This window comes from Punica granatum, chromosome 3, assembly GCF_007655135.1.
Source record: "Punica granatum isolate Tunisia-2019 chromosome 3, ASM765513v2, whole genome shotgun sequence".
In the NCBI taxonomy this organism is placed as follows: domain Eukaryota; kingdom Viridiplantae; phylum Streptophyta; class Magnoliopsida; order Myrtales; family Lythraceae; genus Punica; species Punica granatum.
Genome location: NC_045129.1, coordinates 2,855,836 through 2,873,220, shown reverse-complemented (window position 1 = coordinate 2,873,220; position 17,385 = coordinate 2,855,836). Strand labels below are relative to the sequence as shown.

At 35.5% G+C, this 17,385-nt stretch overlaps 3 long non-coding RNA genes and 1 other non-coding gene across 4 annotated transcripts; 3 read left to right on the top strand and 1 right to left on the bottom strand.

The window, feature by feature from the left end:
- The first annotated feature begins 7,110 nt into the window (after positions 1-7,110).
- LOC116199027 lies at positions 7,111-9,254 on the top strand. Its single transcript, XR_004155457.1, has 2 exons — positions 7,111-7,290; positions 7,983-9,254. It is a non-coding gene; the product is annotated as an uncharacterized LOC116199027 (long non-coding RNA).
- Positions 9,255-9,588: 334 nt separating this feature from the next.
- On the top strand, positions 9,589-9,669 carry TRNAL-AAG. Its single transcript has one exon. It is a non-coding gene; the product is annotated as a tRNA-Leu (tRNA).
- A 461-nt stretch (positions 9,670-10,130) lies between these two features.
- Positions 10,131-11,302, bottom strand: LOC116198851. The gene is made up of 2 exons (XR_004155408.1): positions 10,970-11,302; positions 10,131-10,694 (listed from the first exon to the last, which is right to left on the bottom strand). It is a non-coding gene; the product is annotated as an uncharacterized LOC116198851 (long non-coding RNA).
- LOC116198852 lies at positions 10,400-12,568 on the top strand. Its single transcript, XR_004155409.1, has 2 exons — positions 10,400-10,590; positions 12,028-12,568. It is a non-coding gene; the product is annotated as an uncharacterized LOC116198852 (long non-coding RNA).
- Positions 12,569-17,385: the final 4,817 nt, after the last annotated feature.

Genomic DNA, 17,385 nt, shown 5'->3' with positions numbered 1-17,385 from the left:
TGGGAATCAAGTCAATGCTGTTGATGATGATGATGATGAGGAGGACGAGTTGTTGTTGTCTTTGCTTTGGATTTGGATGACCATGAACCGAGCTAAATATATAGCTGATATCTAATAAGATAATGAGTGAGACCATCCGTACCCGTTGAATAGTTATTGGGATTTTTATTTCATAGTACTAGGTCATGAATCTCCCTTGTAATAAAAAAAAATCCATATTTGAAGTTACATAATAAGCATGGTGAGTAAATGCAATTCATCATTACCTAATAAGATGCAAAATACATTGGGAAATACTGGTCCGAAATTCTTTTTTTACTTTAATTTTGGTAAACAATTTTGGGAGAAATTTGATCGAAATTAATAGAGTGTACGATAAAAAATACAGAAATATAATACCATAAGGAGAACAAGCAAGCACATGTTAAAAAATCGAAACTACGTATATAAAATTATGAAGAAAATTAATTTGTTAGTCCATGAAATACAACAAAATTAGTAACTTCTGACCCATTGAACAAGTTTGTTTGGTGTAATAAATCAAATCAGTAATACCTTCCAATGTAATGATCCAAAATGATTAAAATGATGTGCTTCTCTCAGCAATTATTATTCAAGAATATAAAAAAAGCACTCTCCAAAACCTATGATGGCCCCAATTTAAATTCTACTTGGTCGATAATGCGACTCTCTACGATTACACGAAAATGAAATGCGGCATACTTTTGATCATTGAATTTTTGAGCATATATCATGATCACAGGATCCTGCTAATTAAAGGAGAGCTAGCATGACTCAGCCAAGAAAGATTAATCTTAGGAAATGAGGTTGTAAATTTTTTGATATCGATTAATAATGTTTACTTATAATGCCGCTCTATTGATCACCTGTCAAAGTGACTGTATTAAAATCCAAACAAAGGTAATGATAATCGATAATGATTACACTTAAACATTCAATGCCAGATATATGATCATTCTTATCAGGAAATTACAGATGCAACGAATCAATCATCTTAACAGCATTTCCATCCAATTCATATTATCGTCGTCATCACAAGTTAAAGAAAAAGAAAGCGGAATAATGTCACATACCATGACGGGTCCAAATCACTTGATCACTCAAACCCCTATAGCTCACACTTTCATTTCACATCTATAAATAGAGAAGAAGAAGATCAAATCAGATGTTCAACTTCGATTGATCCACTCTATCTTATGAATTATTTTCTTCTATCTTGTTTAATTTTATATGATTACATATTATAATATGTATCCGCTTCAATTCAATAAGACAACGATGGAATCAAATCCTTTAATTTCATAATAATTGGCATACGAACACCTCCAAGTCAATTAATAAATTATGTTGCCTACTGTCGAATTTTTAAGAATGTATGTCATAATAATTGGCATATGAAAAATATTATCTATTTGTTTTCATCTTTTCAGTTTAATTTCTTTTTCACCTTAATTATACAGTTGGCCTGGGGAGATTAGATTATTAGATACCATGTTGAAGACGATTTTCACTTTATTTTCAAAATGTTTGTGTACATTTACTAACTCCAAAGCAATTTTCTTTCGAATTCTTATTTTTCGAAAATTTACTCGATGAAAAATCTTATTTCAATTTTGTGTTTCGTTCGACAGATAAAGAGAGAAAAGCATCTCGATATATTACGAACAGCTCCAGGATCCATACCGTACCCGATTCAATTACAGGGCACAGGCACAGGTTTAAGGTACGATATACCCGCTCACATGGAAGTTTAGTTTATTAGTTTCAAGTTCTATGGACTTCTGATCCAAATTGATTTAACAGTATCATCATTAATGTTTTGCAACTTAATTTATATATTGTCATCTGCTCCGTCAACCCTATGCTCACACATATGTACCTTTGTCACAATTTTAGAAGAAATATACGTACATAGCCCAAAAGTTTTCCCTCTGGCTTCGAATTCGCAACAGATCGTATTTCCACTCGTATATTTGCTCATGTTTGATGAACTTCAATGGATTAAAAGCCATAACTCGTACACATATTCCTTTTGTATTAATTCACAGCTCCATACACAGTACACTGCATGAATCAAAACGAGCTACAGAGAAGTGTTGATGAAGATGCAAGCTAAACATCTAAATTTATATGTTCGATTCTTTCTGCAGGATCACTGCGGAATCGATCAGGTTATTTATACCTCGTCCATATGCTGCAGATAGCTCCGGCCGATTGAGCCATTCTCCGACCATTGCCTGTTATTGAATATGTATAAGTATGCTTGGCTTGTGGCTCCTCGGTGGAGAGAGATCCTTTGTATAGCATTTTGATGTTAGGCCTCAGCGTTATATCTTGGCATGTCCATATTTTATATTGGGATTTCACCTGCCATCTATATAGAGTGCTCGAGTTATGCGCGTTTCTCTTCGGCCGAATATTTCGTTCTCTCTCCAGTTTTTTCAATTGTCGGTCTTATATTATCTTTCAGTAACAATGCGACGCTGACATCAAATATGAAAAATATAAATACACTCGTGAATTTGCCAGCTATGTCCTCTTCACTAGTTCATTTCAGTGACAGTGCAATATCTTTCAGCTTACATGATATGCAAAAATTAGTAGCCTTAATCATAATAGCTTGTGATACTCGAAAAAGCTCATTCAATGTTGAGATGGCCGAGTTAGTGTAAGGCGCCAGATTAAGGTTTTGGCTCCCTGGTCCAAGTTCCATGGTCCAGGGATAACTGATAAGTCCGAGTTTGCGTCCTACACGCAAGAATTGAGGAACATCCCGTTGCTGGTCGCTTTCGTGCTTCACACCATCAACCAAAAGAAAATTTGAATATATCCTGTTTTAATAGAGCAGTGAAAGATCGTAGGGTTAGTTTTGTTCCAGTTTCGAGGAGATTTCGTAGATGCCCAACTCCAAGACATCAGCACCCCGTTTGGTTTCACAATCAAATTTTTAAAATTTTAACTCTACTCACTACACAATAAAAATCACTACCACAATTATTACTTTTTCATTTTTTAATTTTTTTAATCATTTAATTCAATTTTTAATACTAAATTTTCTCAACTATTCATTAATTTTTTCACAATTCAACAATATAATCATTACTTTTTCTCAACTATTCATTACTTTTTCACATTTTTTCTCATAATTCAACAATACAATCATTACAACCCAATTAAAATCAAAACACAATTCTACTTAACTCTAAAAGCAAACATACTCCATATGGCGTTTGGATCGTGGGAAAGCTCAAATTTTTTCAGGAAATCCTAAGTGGCATTTGGTAATGGAGAGTTTAATTCTATTTCATTCCATTCTAAATATTAATGTATATTTAAGTGAGGTTGTAATGATGGTTAGGAAAAGATATGTGTAAAAATTTATTATTAAATAGAAAAAAAGAATAAAAAAAGTAATGATTATATTGTTGAATTTATAAGAGAATGGAGTGGAATAGAGTTGATAAATTTATTATTAAGAATTCATTGTAATAATCATTAAGAAAAAAATGTGTTAAATTTTATTATTAAATAAAAGAAAAGGATAAAATAATAATTTTAGAAAAAAAAATGAGGTGGAGTGGAGTATAACTCCATTATTAAACGAAGCAGCTGTTGTTGTTAAGGCATAGGTTCCATGCCATGACCCTTTAATGGGTACAATGGGACTCAAATTAAATCTTCCAGACAAGCGGCACCTAACCTGCCCAACATCCGCTTTGGTGCTCGATATTTGGGCCCACCTAAAAATGAGAGGTTAATTACACCAGAAATACAAAGAGTGCGTTTGGATTTAGAGTTGAGTTGAGTTTTGGTTTTAATTGGTTTGTAATGATTGTATTGTTGAATTATGAGAAAAGTGTGAAACAGTAATAAATAATTGAGAGAAAGTAATGATTAAGTAATGATTGTGGTGTTGAATTGTGAAAAAGTAATGAATAGTTGAGATAATTTAATATTAAAATTGAATTGAATGGTTAAAAAAATTTTAAAAATGAAAAAAAAATAATGATTGTGATGTTGAATTGAAGATAAGTGGAGTTGAGTTGAGTTGAGTTAAAAATTTTTCAAAAAACAAGCACACCCCTGTTTCAGAAATGTAACATATTAGTACAAAAATAAAATATAAAAACAATTTAGTCCATGAAGTTTCAATAAGTTTTAATCAAATGCATTATGTCATCTCCAGACTAACACTATTAGCGAAAGCCTGCATGAACTTCTAAAGCATTCAAGCAGCAGACACAATAGCCGCTTCCCCCATCTTGTTTCTCCAGATCCCCACACAAACCCAAGCAACCAGATCTCACACGGATTCATCATGCAATTTCAAAAGAAGGAAATTTAGAGCGCGTTTGGATTTAGAGTTGAGTTGAGTTGAGTTTTGGTTTTAATTTGTTTGTAATGATTATATTGTTGAATTATGAGAAAAAGTGTGAAACAGTAATAAATAATTGAGAGAAAGTAATGATTAAGTAATGATTGTGGTGTTGAATTGTGAAAAAGTAATGAATAGTTGAGATAATTTAATATTAAAAATTGAATTGAATAGTAAAAAAAATTTAAAAATGAAAAAAAATAATGATTGTGATGTTGAATTGAAGATAAGTGGAGTTGAGTTGAGTTGAGTTGAGTTAAAAATTTTTCAAAAAACAAACACACCCTTTTTTTCAAGATAAAAAAATGAAACAAGATTGGAGAAGGGGGTGGGGACGCCCCCGCCGGCCGATTTACTCCCGACGGGGGTCGCCTAAGGGATCTAACCTCACTGGCGACCCTTGTCGGGTAGCGGGCGGCCCGTGGGGCGCCCCCACCTTGATTCCCTTTAAAGAAAGAGGAGTGAGAGGGATAGGGAAATTCGTGAATAAGATTGTTTTTTTGAATTTATTATATATTTATTTTATTCTTTTCAAATTAAAAAATGATATGTATTCGATTATTCATGTCACGTCAACACCGACTAATAGTGTTAATGTGAAATCGATGGAATGCATCTGATTGACATATTTTGAAATTCCAAGTACTAAATTATTTTAATTTTTTGAAACTTCAAGTACAATTATTTTATTTTTTTGTTTTTTATCAAAGTATTACGGTGCTTTTGGTTTTAGAATTAATGTAACTTTAATTTTGATTGTGAAAAATGACAAATGAGATTAGATTATAAATTTAATTTGAGAAACGTGTATTTTTATTGTGTAGTGTGTTGAGTTAAAGTTAAAATTTTTAATTTGAAAAATGTGTATTTTTATTATGTAATGTGTTGAGTTAAAATTAAAATTAAAATTTTTATATTTTAATTAGAAAAACAAACATATAATTAACCAAAAAACAACAAAACCATTGTTTTCATCAATTTGAAATTGACCCATCTCACATGGATACACGTACAGTCCCCCTCCTTCTTCTTTTTTTAAGTTTTTTCTGGGTAACATACATAGGGTCCCTATGCTATGGTCTACACTGAAAACCAGCCCCATCATACAATGTCAGGTTGCGAAAGTATTGGCACAATGGCCGAAGATCCGATACAATTGTCTAGCTGACAAACTCGGACCGACACCGATCTGATCTAATCTAAGCCCGATCCGATACATCTCACCGTAGGATGGCTTTCCATTCTAGTGTATAAATAGACACTCCAAAGCACATTTCGTAGAAGAATATATGCTCGAAAATGTACACATATTTTGGCATGCATAATAAATGCACTGTACGATTATTCACGTCCCTTTACCAAATTCATGTGTCTCTTTTATGATAAAAAAAATCATAATAACATCATCGAAATTCTAAAAAAAAAATTGTAGAGAATAGAGGTTGATCTTATCCATTTCCACATCCTCGAATCACATGGCTACACGCCCACAGATTCCACAGTGAATTCCCCCATGAGACAAAGAATCGATATTATTACAAGATTATAATAAAATAAAATGAAATGAAAATCTCCACACCAAACCAATTATCTTCTCTATATATTATCTCGTCTCAAGTTTATCCCCGTCACGTACTTCACATTCATTTCACTTCTCTGAGCAGGGTCCAGGAAAAATAAGAAAAGGAAGAAGACATAATGAAGCACAGTGGGAAGAGCCCAAGAGCCGCGGGTGGCTACGGCAATCCCAAAAAGTCCGACGCGAGGAAGGACCGAAGATCAGGGACGGGGATGAGCGGATCGCCCAAGAAGGGTGGCCACGGCGGGAAGTTCACTTGGTCCGGCGACGCACTGTTCTCCGAAGCGGAGATGGGGCTGCAGAGGCCACTGGAGGTTGTGGACGTGAAAGATCCAAACTTCGAGGATCCCGATGACAATGACGTCTACGATATCGATCGGACCATCAAGACTGCTGCCTGATCAAGTCAGCGATGATGATGATAAGGAGGATGAGTTGTTATTGTCGTCGTCTTTGTTTCGGATTTAATGATCGGATGTAAATATTGCTGATATCTAATAATTATAAGATGCTCTGGCCTTCCTCGATTGCATGTCAATGTTTTGTTTTAGTTTTTTTTTTCCTTTCTGAAAATTGAACAGAAAAGGCCATGAGATATATATCGTTAATATAAGCTTTGGGAATCAAAGAAATCCATACTTGGAATTACATAATGAGCAGGTCAGTAAATGCAAATCAAGGTTATGAAATCGATAATGATAACACTTACACATTCATTGTTGATGATCATTCTTATCAGAAAATTGCAGATGCAGCGAATCAATCGTCTTAACGCCATTTCCATCATAATCATATTATCATCACCATCATCTGCTCGAAAAGACAGAGAAGGGAAATAAAAAGAGAGAGGTATATGAGGAGTTTGATTTCAGAGTTAAAGTAACTTTAATTTTGATTGTGGAAAAGGACAAATGTTGTATAGTGTGTTGAGTTAAAGTTAAAGTTGACTTGGGAAATATGTATTTTTGTTGTGTAATGGGTTGAGTTAAAGTTAAAGTTAAAGTTTTTGTAATTGTGACCCTGAAAACAAACGGATCGATAATGTCGCATACCAAGACGGGTACAAATCGAATAATCATCCAAACCCCCAGCTCGCGCTCGCATTTCACATCTATAAATAGAGAAGAAGAAGATCAAATCAGATGTTCAACTTCGGTTGATCCACTCTATCCTAAGCCTTGCATCCCTATGAATCAATCCATGGCTATTTCTTCTATATATTGATAATTATATATTATATGTATATGCTCGCACTTCAATAAGACAACGATGGCATTGAATCTATTCATGCTGAGACTTCTTTCCAAGGTCTAAGGTTAAGTCCCATTAGCCATTGCTCATCTTTCATCACTTTTCCTTTCGTTTTTTTTTCTTTTTTTTGGGGTGAAGGTCATTAATTAATTATGTTGCCATATTGCCGAATTTCTAAGTATTTCAAGTCCCGGAAACTTGAGTATATTATCTATTTGTTTTCATTTTCCTATTTAATTTCTTTTTCTCTTTAAGTATCAGAGAAGATCAGATTATTAGATATCTGGACCAAGATGATGTTCATTTTATTTTGGAAATGGTGTACTAATTCTCGATGATTTTCTCGATAAAAAACTTAATAGCTTTTTTTATGTTTCGTTCGAAGGAGAAAGACAGAAGAGGATCAATATTATATATGACCACTTCCAAGCTCTGTACGTTCCCCATTCGATCGCGACACATACAGAGGTTTAATGGATAAAAAAACAATTTAACTTAAACACATGCTTTATGTAATGATGATCCAAATCTTCATTAATTGGAGAAGCCGAATTTGTTTTTAATCCCCCAGGTAAATAATGAGATCATCACTCATATTAATTTCACCATAACAAGAGATTTACACTTATTTGAATGAACAAAATAATACTCTTTACATTACATGGCAGGAAAAAATCAAGATGAGCTGCAAAGGAGGGTTGAAGAAGATACATACAACCTAAACATCTATATTTATATATTCGATCGCTTCTGCAGGATCTTTGTGGAGTCGATCGGGTCGTTTGTACATTCTCCGTATGCTGCAGCAAAGTTGGCAAGTAGGATCTTGAGACAATTACTACGCCGATCAGCAACCATCTTTCACCATTCATCGGCGGTTGGGAAAAGAAGTTGGCAATTAGGATCCTGAGACAATTAATACGCTGATCAGCAATGGAACGTATTTCACCGTTGATCGGCTGTTCGGCGTGGAAGTTGGCAACTGGGATATTGAGACAATTACTATGCCAATCAGCCACCATATTTCACCTGATTGGCTCTTAGGAAATGAATTTGGCAATCAAGATCTTGAGACAATCGCTACACTAATCAGCAACCGACCTAATTCACCATTGATCGGCTGTTGGGAGTGGAAATTGGCAATCAGGATCTTGAGACAATTACTATGCCGATCAGCAACGGATCATATTTCACCATTGAGCGGCTGCTGGGAGAGGAAAGTTTTCTAAAATCCCAATATATAACTTTTTACATAGGATTTTAGATATTTTCCATCAAAACAACGCCTGAGTGGAGATACATCATGACATGAGGGATATATTGCTGATTTCTTCTTCACAGATGAAACTTTTCCCTGCTCTTTCTCTATATAAAAATAGAAAAACCGAAGTCATTTTGGGAGAAGTTTTAAGTAACAATTGGAATTTCTTGAAATATTTTCATATGGAGAGAAGAAGTACCACAGTCGTATGATCGTTTCTTGGCTGAAACAGATAAAATAGAACAGGTGAAGTACTTCAGGATGGAGGAAAAACGTAGTACTATGCAAATGGAAAGGGAAGATTGTTGTGGGTCAGAATAAAGGAGCGAATGAAAGAGCATTATGCTCGGTTTCTCTAGCTCGTAATAAGGAACTTCGAGAAAATGCAGCACCTTGATTCTCCTCCACTGCCGTACGTACTACAGCTTATGGAATAATTGTCAAAGAGAAGATATGGCGAATGTACTGCAGTCATCTTGGGCTTATTTGGGAAGTGGAAACCTTTCATAGCTAGCGAGGGAGGGCAGGGGGATCGGACAGCTCTGCCCGGCGAAGCCATTCTCTCCTACCATATATATGTTGCTGGTTATTGAGTATGTATATGTATGCTTGGCTTGTGGCTACATCTGGTGAAAGCTGCTTTATATAGCATTATGATGTTAGGCCTTGGGGTTATATTTTGGCATGTCCACATTTTGAATTGGAATTTCGCCTGCCATCTCTAATGGATTGCTCGAGTTATATATATACATTTTTCTTCGGCCAAATATTTCTTCTCGCTTTAGTTTTTTCAATTGTACCATCTTGTTATATCCTCGAGTAATTGTGTGACACGGTGACCATAAGATCCGAAAAAAATAAGTACTCTCATGAATTTGCTTGCTCTATCTCTTTACCTCAGTAACATTATTATGCAATATCTTGCATTTGAAATGTGATTAACAAATTGTTTTGCTAAATTCCTAATTGAAAAGCCTTGTGAAATATATTCTCATAAGTTATATGACAACATAATATATATTAAAACTAATAATTTTATCATTTTGACGTTTAAGAGTTAAAGTCAAGAAATAATTTTCATACTTGAAAAGCTCATTCAATGTTGAGATGGCCGAGTTGGTCTAAGGCGCCAGATTAAGGTTCTGGTCCGAAAGGGCGTGGGTTCAAATCCCACTCTCAACAATTTTAATTTTATTTCATGAAATTATTTTTTCATGAAAATTGAAAAAAAAAAAGCCTTCTGCCTAAATCAATATAAAATATATTAGAAAATGGGAATAAAATAAACTGTAAAAGAAATTAAAATGAAACTAGTCTTAAAGCCCGCGTTGTGGAGCGTTTACAGTTATTAGAATTTTAACAATCCACTAAAACACAGGTTTGAAAAGAATATAATTACATACTTTGTATTTTATTTAAGGAAAAGCAGATAATTATAGTTTTATAATTATATTTTGGTTTGTTTCTTTTTTATTTTTTTGAACAATTTTTGTCCAGTACGTTTAGATGCTTTCTATTTTGTGTCCATTTGATATTAACACCGTTAACTATAACTAAATCGAAGCCACAAGGCTGTCACATATAATACCCCTGGCACATGAAAATTTACTTTTAATATTAAATATGATAAAAAGAAAAGTAAATTGACGAAAACGCAATAATAACCATAATGATAATTAAAGACCAATGTATGTTGGTTCAAGCGATTCAGTACTTGTTGCGCTTAAGTAATGTCTCAGATTCGAGTCATTATGAATGCAAAAGATTCACGCTGGGAGAGCTTTACTACTTAGTGAGCCGACCCGGCTCGACTGGATTAGTCGGAACCCAACTGAACTTTGGAATACCATGGTTTATATCGAAAAAAGTAATGATGATTAAAGCCAATAGCTCTGCAAGTACCAGAGGTTAGAGCCCCACACATCATCCCAACGTATTCATCTTCTTCTTCTCTTCTATTTTCTATACCATTGACTTCGAGAATCCTGATTTCTCTTCTTCAAAATGGTGTCAGTGAATATTGGTGTGGGATACGAGGGAAGAGGAAGGCCGGCTTCTGCGCCCCGACTCCATCTTCTTCCTCCACGACTTCCCCGACTTCCGGTACTATGTTCAGTTCAATCATTTGTACCTTGATTCGGCTTAATTTGGCAGGAAACAATCAATGTGAACTCCACAGAGTTCGACGGTCAATCATAACTAAGCACCTGATTTTCATTAGCATAACTTTCTATCAGAATATTTGCTTGAAAACAAACCAATTCTTAATGAATTTAACTCTGTGAATGTAAAGTTGATGGGTTGCCCGTCAAATTTTTGTCAGAGGTTTTTTTGTGGCCAATTTGTCAAAGGTTGTGTAAATTGATGAGCAATAACACATATTCTTCAGTAAGAATGCGGACTTCAAACTGTGGGATGAATTTCACAAAGTTGAAGAGTTCGAGAGAGAGTCAGAGAGTGAGGGGAGGGAGAGAGAGCTTACAGAGGTTGGGCTTCGAAGAGATATTGCTCCTCCAACTCCGATTCCTGCATTGATTTTTCAAAGTATTTGAAACCAACTGATAAATGACTCCTCTCCTTCTTCCTCTCTCTCTCTCTGTTAACCGATCAGATAGAAAACACCACTGAAATATGAGCAAAACCCACCAGACCATAAAAAACCAAAAATAGAGAAACAGAGATACGTAGAGAGAGACGTACCTCGTTGAAGCATAATGTGTGGAGGCAGAGTGAATTAAAACTCGGAGGGGCGAGGCCACGCATTGGAATAGACAGAAATAAGACTCATTATTTTTGTGTAAAAAATACATTTTTATCTTTTATTTTCATCGAAAAAGTCATTATTTGTAAATTTGTTTGTGAAGGTAATCTTTATTAGTCCTTACGTCTTCTTCTTTCTCTATCTTGGATTGTGAAAGTCAATATCCTTGACTCATTGGCATCATCATGAATGTAATTGATTATTTTAGAACTTAAAGTTTGAGTACCAAAGATATAATAGATGTACAGGGAATGTGAATGGACATTGCATCACAAAACTGAAGATTTCCAAGATTTGATAATGAGTTGAGGATTTCAGAATACGACTCTATGAACTCTACTTGTATGCTTATATATATATATAATAGATATAATAGATTTGATAACGAGCCGAGGGTTTCAGAATACGACTATATGGACTCTACTTGTCTGCTTTTATGTATATAATAGATATATTTCAATCTTATTATTATACAGGACATGGGAAGCTATGAATATCTAATATTGGACATGTATTTTCCCCAAATGATTGCTATAGTTTATACACATATTCTTTTCGGAAAATCCAGCAAAGTTCGCGTTATTTATTTATTTTCTTTGGTAGAGTGGGAAATGGCTGAAGCCCAGCTGCCCAGAAGGTTATTGGTATAACATAGATAGATATGGTTTTGGATATATCATGAGTTCGACTAGTAGCGGATGAAAATGGAGACACCTACAATTCTTTCGGATGCTTAAGTACTTATGGATTTGTCCTTCGTTGCACATATATTCGAAAAGCTCACTTCTATGGAGACAAACGAGACGGAAGATAGTGAGGATGAACTTCCTATGGTGACGATGGGACTGCGTCGCTTCTCCTAATCAGAGATCTCACTCGAGCTGAGGGGTGACTGCTATGTCATGACTAGCCTCATGGCCAGTACTAGGAGGGCACCATGTGAGCTCCCAGCACATTTGAATCCTACCGAAGGATCATCGGAGCTGCTTGATGTCCCAGTACCTTGCGAGTGATTACGCTCGGCCAGAAGGTACAAGATTTGGGAGATACATTTTCAGATTTCAGAATTAATAGAATTTTCTTGGATTAAATAGGTAGTTTATATGCGAGAATTGGCTTTGCTCGAAGGTCAAGGGATCTCTCTTGAGGTTTTCACATGTTTCATTCCTCGCTGAATGTTTGTTGGGACATTCACATCGCGTTTTTGTGTAATTCTAATTCTAGTTTAAAGCTTAGGCTTCGGCCCTATTTCTCGCCCCCACCCAAAAAAATGAGGCAGTATGTATTTGAGCATATATATATATATATATTAGAATGTAATTTGATGTCCATTTGATGTCAACATTTTATTATTGTTTTCCATCCATGAACTCGCACCCCAAATGAATGAATTTAGTCTTCCAAACCTCGAAGAGAGATATATTGGTGTCAACCTATTGGTTTTGTAGAATATTTTGGGAGTATAACGTGGTTAAAAAAATTGATTTGGTATTATTTTTATAAGTTAGAATTACAATTAAAAAATAATACGATTTGGTTCAAGTATTTCAACACTAGTTCTTGAATAAGGTATAGGAATTGGGATTTAGATCGAGAGGGAGTTAAAATTAAAATTATTTGGTAAAAAATAATTGAGATCATGATTCAAATATTTTCTTTGGTCGGACCCTCGAAATAAACAGAGAATGTAATATGTTTTGATTCAAGAGCAACGCCCTTGGCATTTATAAATTAATTAATCAATTTATTATTTAGGAAAAATTTAAAATTAAAACCCCTTCGCACCTAGGGCTCATCGAAGCTAACCAGCTTCAACAAGCCTAGGGCTAGGTTTGCTTGGAGCTCGTGAGCCTTAAGCAAACCCAGCCCTTGGCTCATGAGCCTTGGACCCAAGGCTGTGAGTCCAGGGTTGGGTGTATTTGGGCTTGAGCCATGGACTCATGAGCTTTGGGTTCATCGAACTAGGGCTCTCAAACTTTGGCTTGGAGCATATGTGCTCTCTTGAGCCTTTAGGTGACCTTAAAGTGGTTGTTGTGCCTTCAACAAACTAGTGAGGTGGTCTGCCAAGTGGTTATGGCTACGCAGTGACTTGTTAGGATTTTAGATGGCAATTTTAGGAATTTGAGTTGTGATGAGGGGCAATTTTTACAATTTAAAATTCTCTCCCATCACCAATGTGAATTGATTCAAGTGGTTCGGCGCTTATTCCTCTTAAGTAATGTGCTGGGTTTAAATCTCTGTAAATGCAGAAAATCCACATTATGAGATCTTTATCCTTTAGTGGGCTGACCGGGTTTGACTAGATTAGTCGAGACACAATTAAGCTTCTGGATATCAGGGTTTGCACAGAAAAAATTCTTTCGACCCGGCTTGACTGGATTAGTCGGGATCCAATTAGGTTTCCAGATACTAGGGTTCGGACCAAAAAGTTCCAAGCTAGAAAATATGGTTTGTTTACTTTTGAAGAATATTTTAATTTTCATGATTTTTTTAAAATAGAGAACTACAAAAAATATATTTATTGACATAAAATTGAAATGATTTTTCTAAGAAACTTTTCTTTTCCACTATTAAAATTTATATAGAAATCAGAAAATATTTTTTTTAGTTCTCTAATATTTCATTAGCTAATCTATCTATATTTATATCTAATAATCACAAGCCCGTCACTCAAAAGTATTAGTTACTAATGAGGTCATTAGGATTTACATATAAATCCCAGATTTTCCAATTGCACAAGCGATGTGGAATTTGTGAGGCGCGACATCATATCTATATAAATATATATTATGTAATTCAAACTACCCTCATAGGAGTCTTCAGTTCGTGCGAAGAGAAACTGTCATGCAAGCTTTTTATGTGAGAAACTGTCATGTAAACTACCTATTAAAAATTTATTCCCTCTTCTATTAAGTCATCTTTAACTCTATTCCTCTTCAGCTCCTATCCCACTAATCTTTTCGATTTCCAAATGTTTTTATTCATATTCCTCTCCATTTTTTCTTCCACCATTAATTTACATGATTGTTTAGATTTTTTTTAATTATTTGAATAATTATATTTTAGAAAAATATAAATATAGAATTTATTTTGTGTAGGATGTGAAGTTCATAGGTATATTTCTACCAAAATAATATAGAATGAGTCGAAAATATTTCAGTAAAATAGATGCTCGCGCCACGCTCAAGTTATAGGACTATTTTTTCCCTCCTTTCTCAAGCTAGTTGGACCGGTCGACCTTGGTTCATTTCAAGGCCTTTTGTTTGGAGAAAACTATCAATATGGTCCTCGAAAGATTATATTGCCATCAATTTGATCATTTGAAGATTTTTATCCTCAATTTGGTCATCGAAAGATTATATTGTCATCAATTTGGTACTTCAAAGATTTTTGCCTGCAATATGGTCCTTCAAGACCACTTCATTCATCAAATTAATCCTCCATTAAAAAAGCTGTTATAATTGCTTAATTACATCAAATAATTTCTATAAAAATAAAAATAAAAATAAAAGGACTAAATTAATGACAAAAATCTTTGATACCATCCTTGAAGGACTCTCTTTTGGTTGCGAACCTCCAAGGGCCGGGTCCCACACGGCCCCGTGAGCCGGGGACATGGGACAATTTTGTTCACCGGCTCGCGCCTGCGAGCCACGTGGCGACCAACGCCAATCAAATCTCAGCCCCGGTTTCGAAACGCTGCGGGAAGGAGGGCCAGCAGTCCCGTTTCGAAACGCTGCTGACATCTCATCTTGAACTCGGACGATGCGGCATCTCCTCCCTTCCTTCCTTCGCATCCTGCCGGAGAGCACAGACTTTATCTTCAGGCGAAAGCAACAGGAGAGGGGCTTAACCCGTAGCGAGATTCCGATGGCGGCCGAATAGGAAGCGGGATTCCGGCGATGGGGAACAAGATCGCGCGGACGAAGCAGGGGTCGGCGTCGGAGTACTACCTCCACGACCTCCCGTCGTCGCAACTTGGTGCTTAAGGAGATCCTCGGCCGGGGCCGCTTCTTCAAGACGATCCAGTGCAAGCACGACGAGGGGCTCGTCCTCGTCAAGGTCTACTTCAAGCGCGACGACTCCATCGACCTCGCGCGAGTATGAGCGCCGCCTCCTCCACATCAAGGAAACCTTCCGCTTTTTTTCCCCACATTGGGGTTTTCCACGTAAAATTCTTGGTGTTGTTTTACTTTACTGCTTGTTGGTTGATTTGATTAGTTCCTATCTCGATTACACCAGTAGGGGAGGAAGATTAATTGCTGCGTTATTGTTTGGTTGAGTACATCCCTAACCCCAACACATGATTCAAATATTTTCTTTGGTCGGACCTCGAAATAAATAGAGAATGTAATATGTTTTGATTCAAGAGCAACGCCCTTGGCATTTATAAATTAATTAATCAATTTATTTATTTAGGAAAAATTTAAAATTAAAAACCCCTTCGCACCTAGGGCTCATCGAAGCTAACCAGCTTCAACAAGCCTAGGGCTAGGTTTGCTTGGAGCTCGTGAGCCTTAAGCAAACCCAGCCCTTGGCTCATGAGCCTTGGACCCAAGGCTTGTGAGTCCAGGGTTGGGTGTATTTGGGCTTGAGCCATGGACTCATGAGCTTTGGGTTCATCGAACTAGGGCTCTCAAACTTTGGCTTGGAGCATATGTGCTCTCTTGAGCCTTTAGGTGACCTTAAAGTGGTTGTTGTGCCTTCAACAAACTAGTGAGGTGGTCTGCCAAGTGGTTATGGCTACGCAGTGACTTGTTAGGATTTTAGATGGCAATTTTAGGAATTTGAGTTGTGATGAGGGGCAATTTTTACAATTTAAAATTCTCTCCCATCACCAAGTGAATTGATTCAAGTGGTTCGGCGCTTATTCCTCTTAAGTAATGTGCTGGGTTTAAATCTCTGTAAATGCAGAAAATCCACATTATGAGATCTTTATCCTTTAGTGGGCTGACCGGGTTTGACTAGATTAGTCGAGACACAATTAAGCTTCTGGATATCAGGGTTTGCACAGAAAAAATTCTTTCGACCCGGTTTGACTGGATTAGTCGGGATCCAATTAGGTTTCCAGATACTAGGGTTCGGACCAAAAAGTTCCAAGCTAGAAAATATGGTTTGTTTACTTTTGAAGAATATTTTAATTTTCATGATTTTTTTAAAATAGAGAACTACAAAAAATATATTTATTGACATAAAATTGAAATGATTTTTCTAAGAAACTTTTCTTTTCCACTATTAAAATTTATATAGAAATCAGAAAATATTTTTTTAGTTCTCTAATATTTCATTAGCTAATCTATCTATATTTATATCTAATAATCACAAGCCCGTCACTCAAAAGTATTAGTTACTAATGAGGTCATTAGGATTTACATATAAATCCCAGATTTTCCAATTGCACAAGCGATGTGGAATTTGTGAGGCGCGACATCATATCTATATAAATATATATTATGTAATTCAAACTACCCTCATAGGAGTCTTCAGTTCGTGCGAAGAGAAACTGTCATGCAAGCTTTTTTATGTGAGAAACTGTCATGTAAACTACCTATTAATAAATTTATTCCCTCTTCTATTAAGTCATCTTTAACTCTATTCCTCTTCAGCTCCTATCCCACTAATTCTTTTCGATTTCCAAATGTTTTTATTCATATTCCTCTCCATTTTTTCTTCCACCATTAATTTACATGATTGTTTAGATTTTTTTTAATTATTTGAATAATTATATTTTAGAAAAATATAAATATAGAATTTATTTTGTGTAGGATGTGAAGTTCATAGGTATATTTCTACCAAAATAATATAGAATGAGTCGAAAATATTTCAGTAAAATAGATGCTCGCGCCACGCTCAAGTTATAGGACTATTTTTTCCCTCGTTTCTCAAGCTAGTTGGACCGGTCGACCTTGGTTCATTTCAAGGCCTTTTGTTTGGAGAAAACTATCAATATGGTCCTCGAAAGATTATATTGCCATCAATTTGATCATTTGAAGATTTTTATTCTCAATTTGGTCATCGAAAGATTATATTGTCATCAATTTGGTACTTCAAAGATTTTTGCCTGCAATATGGTCCTTCAAGACCACTTCATTCATCAAATTAATCCTCCATTAAAAAAGCTGTTATAATTGCTTAAT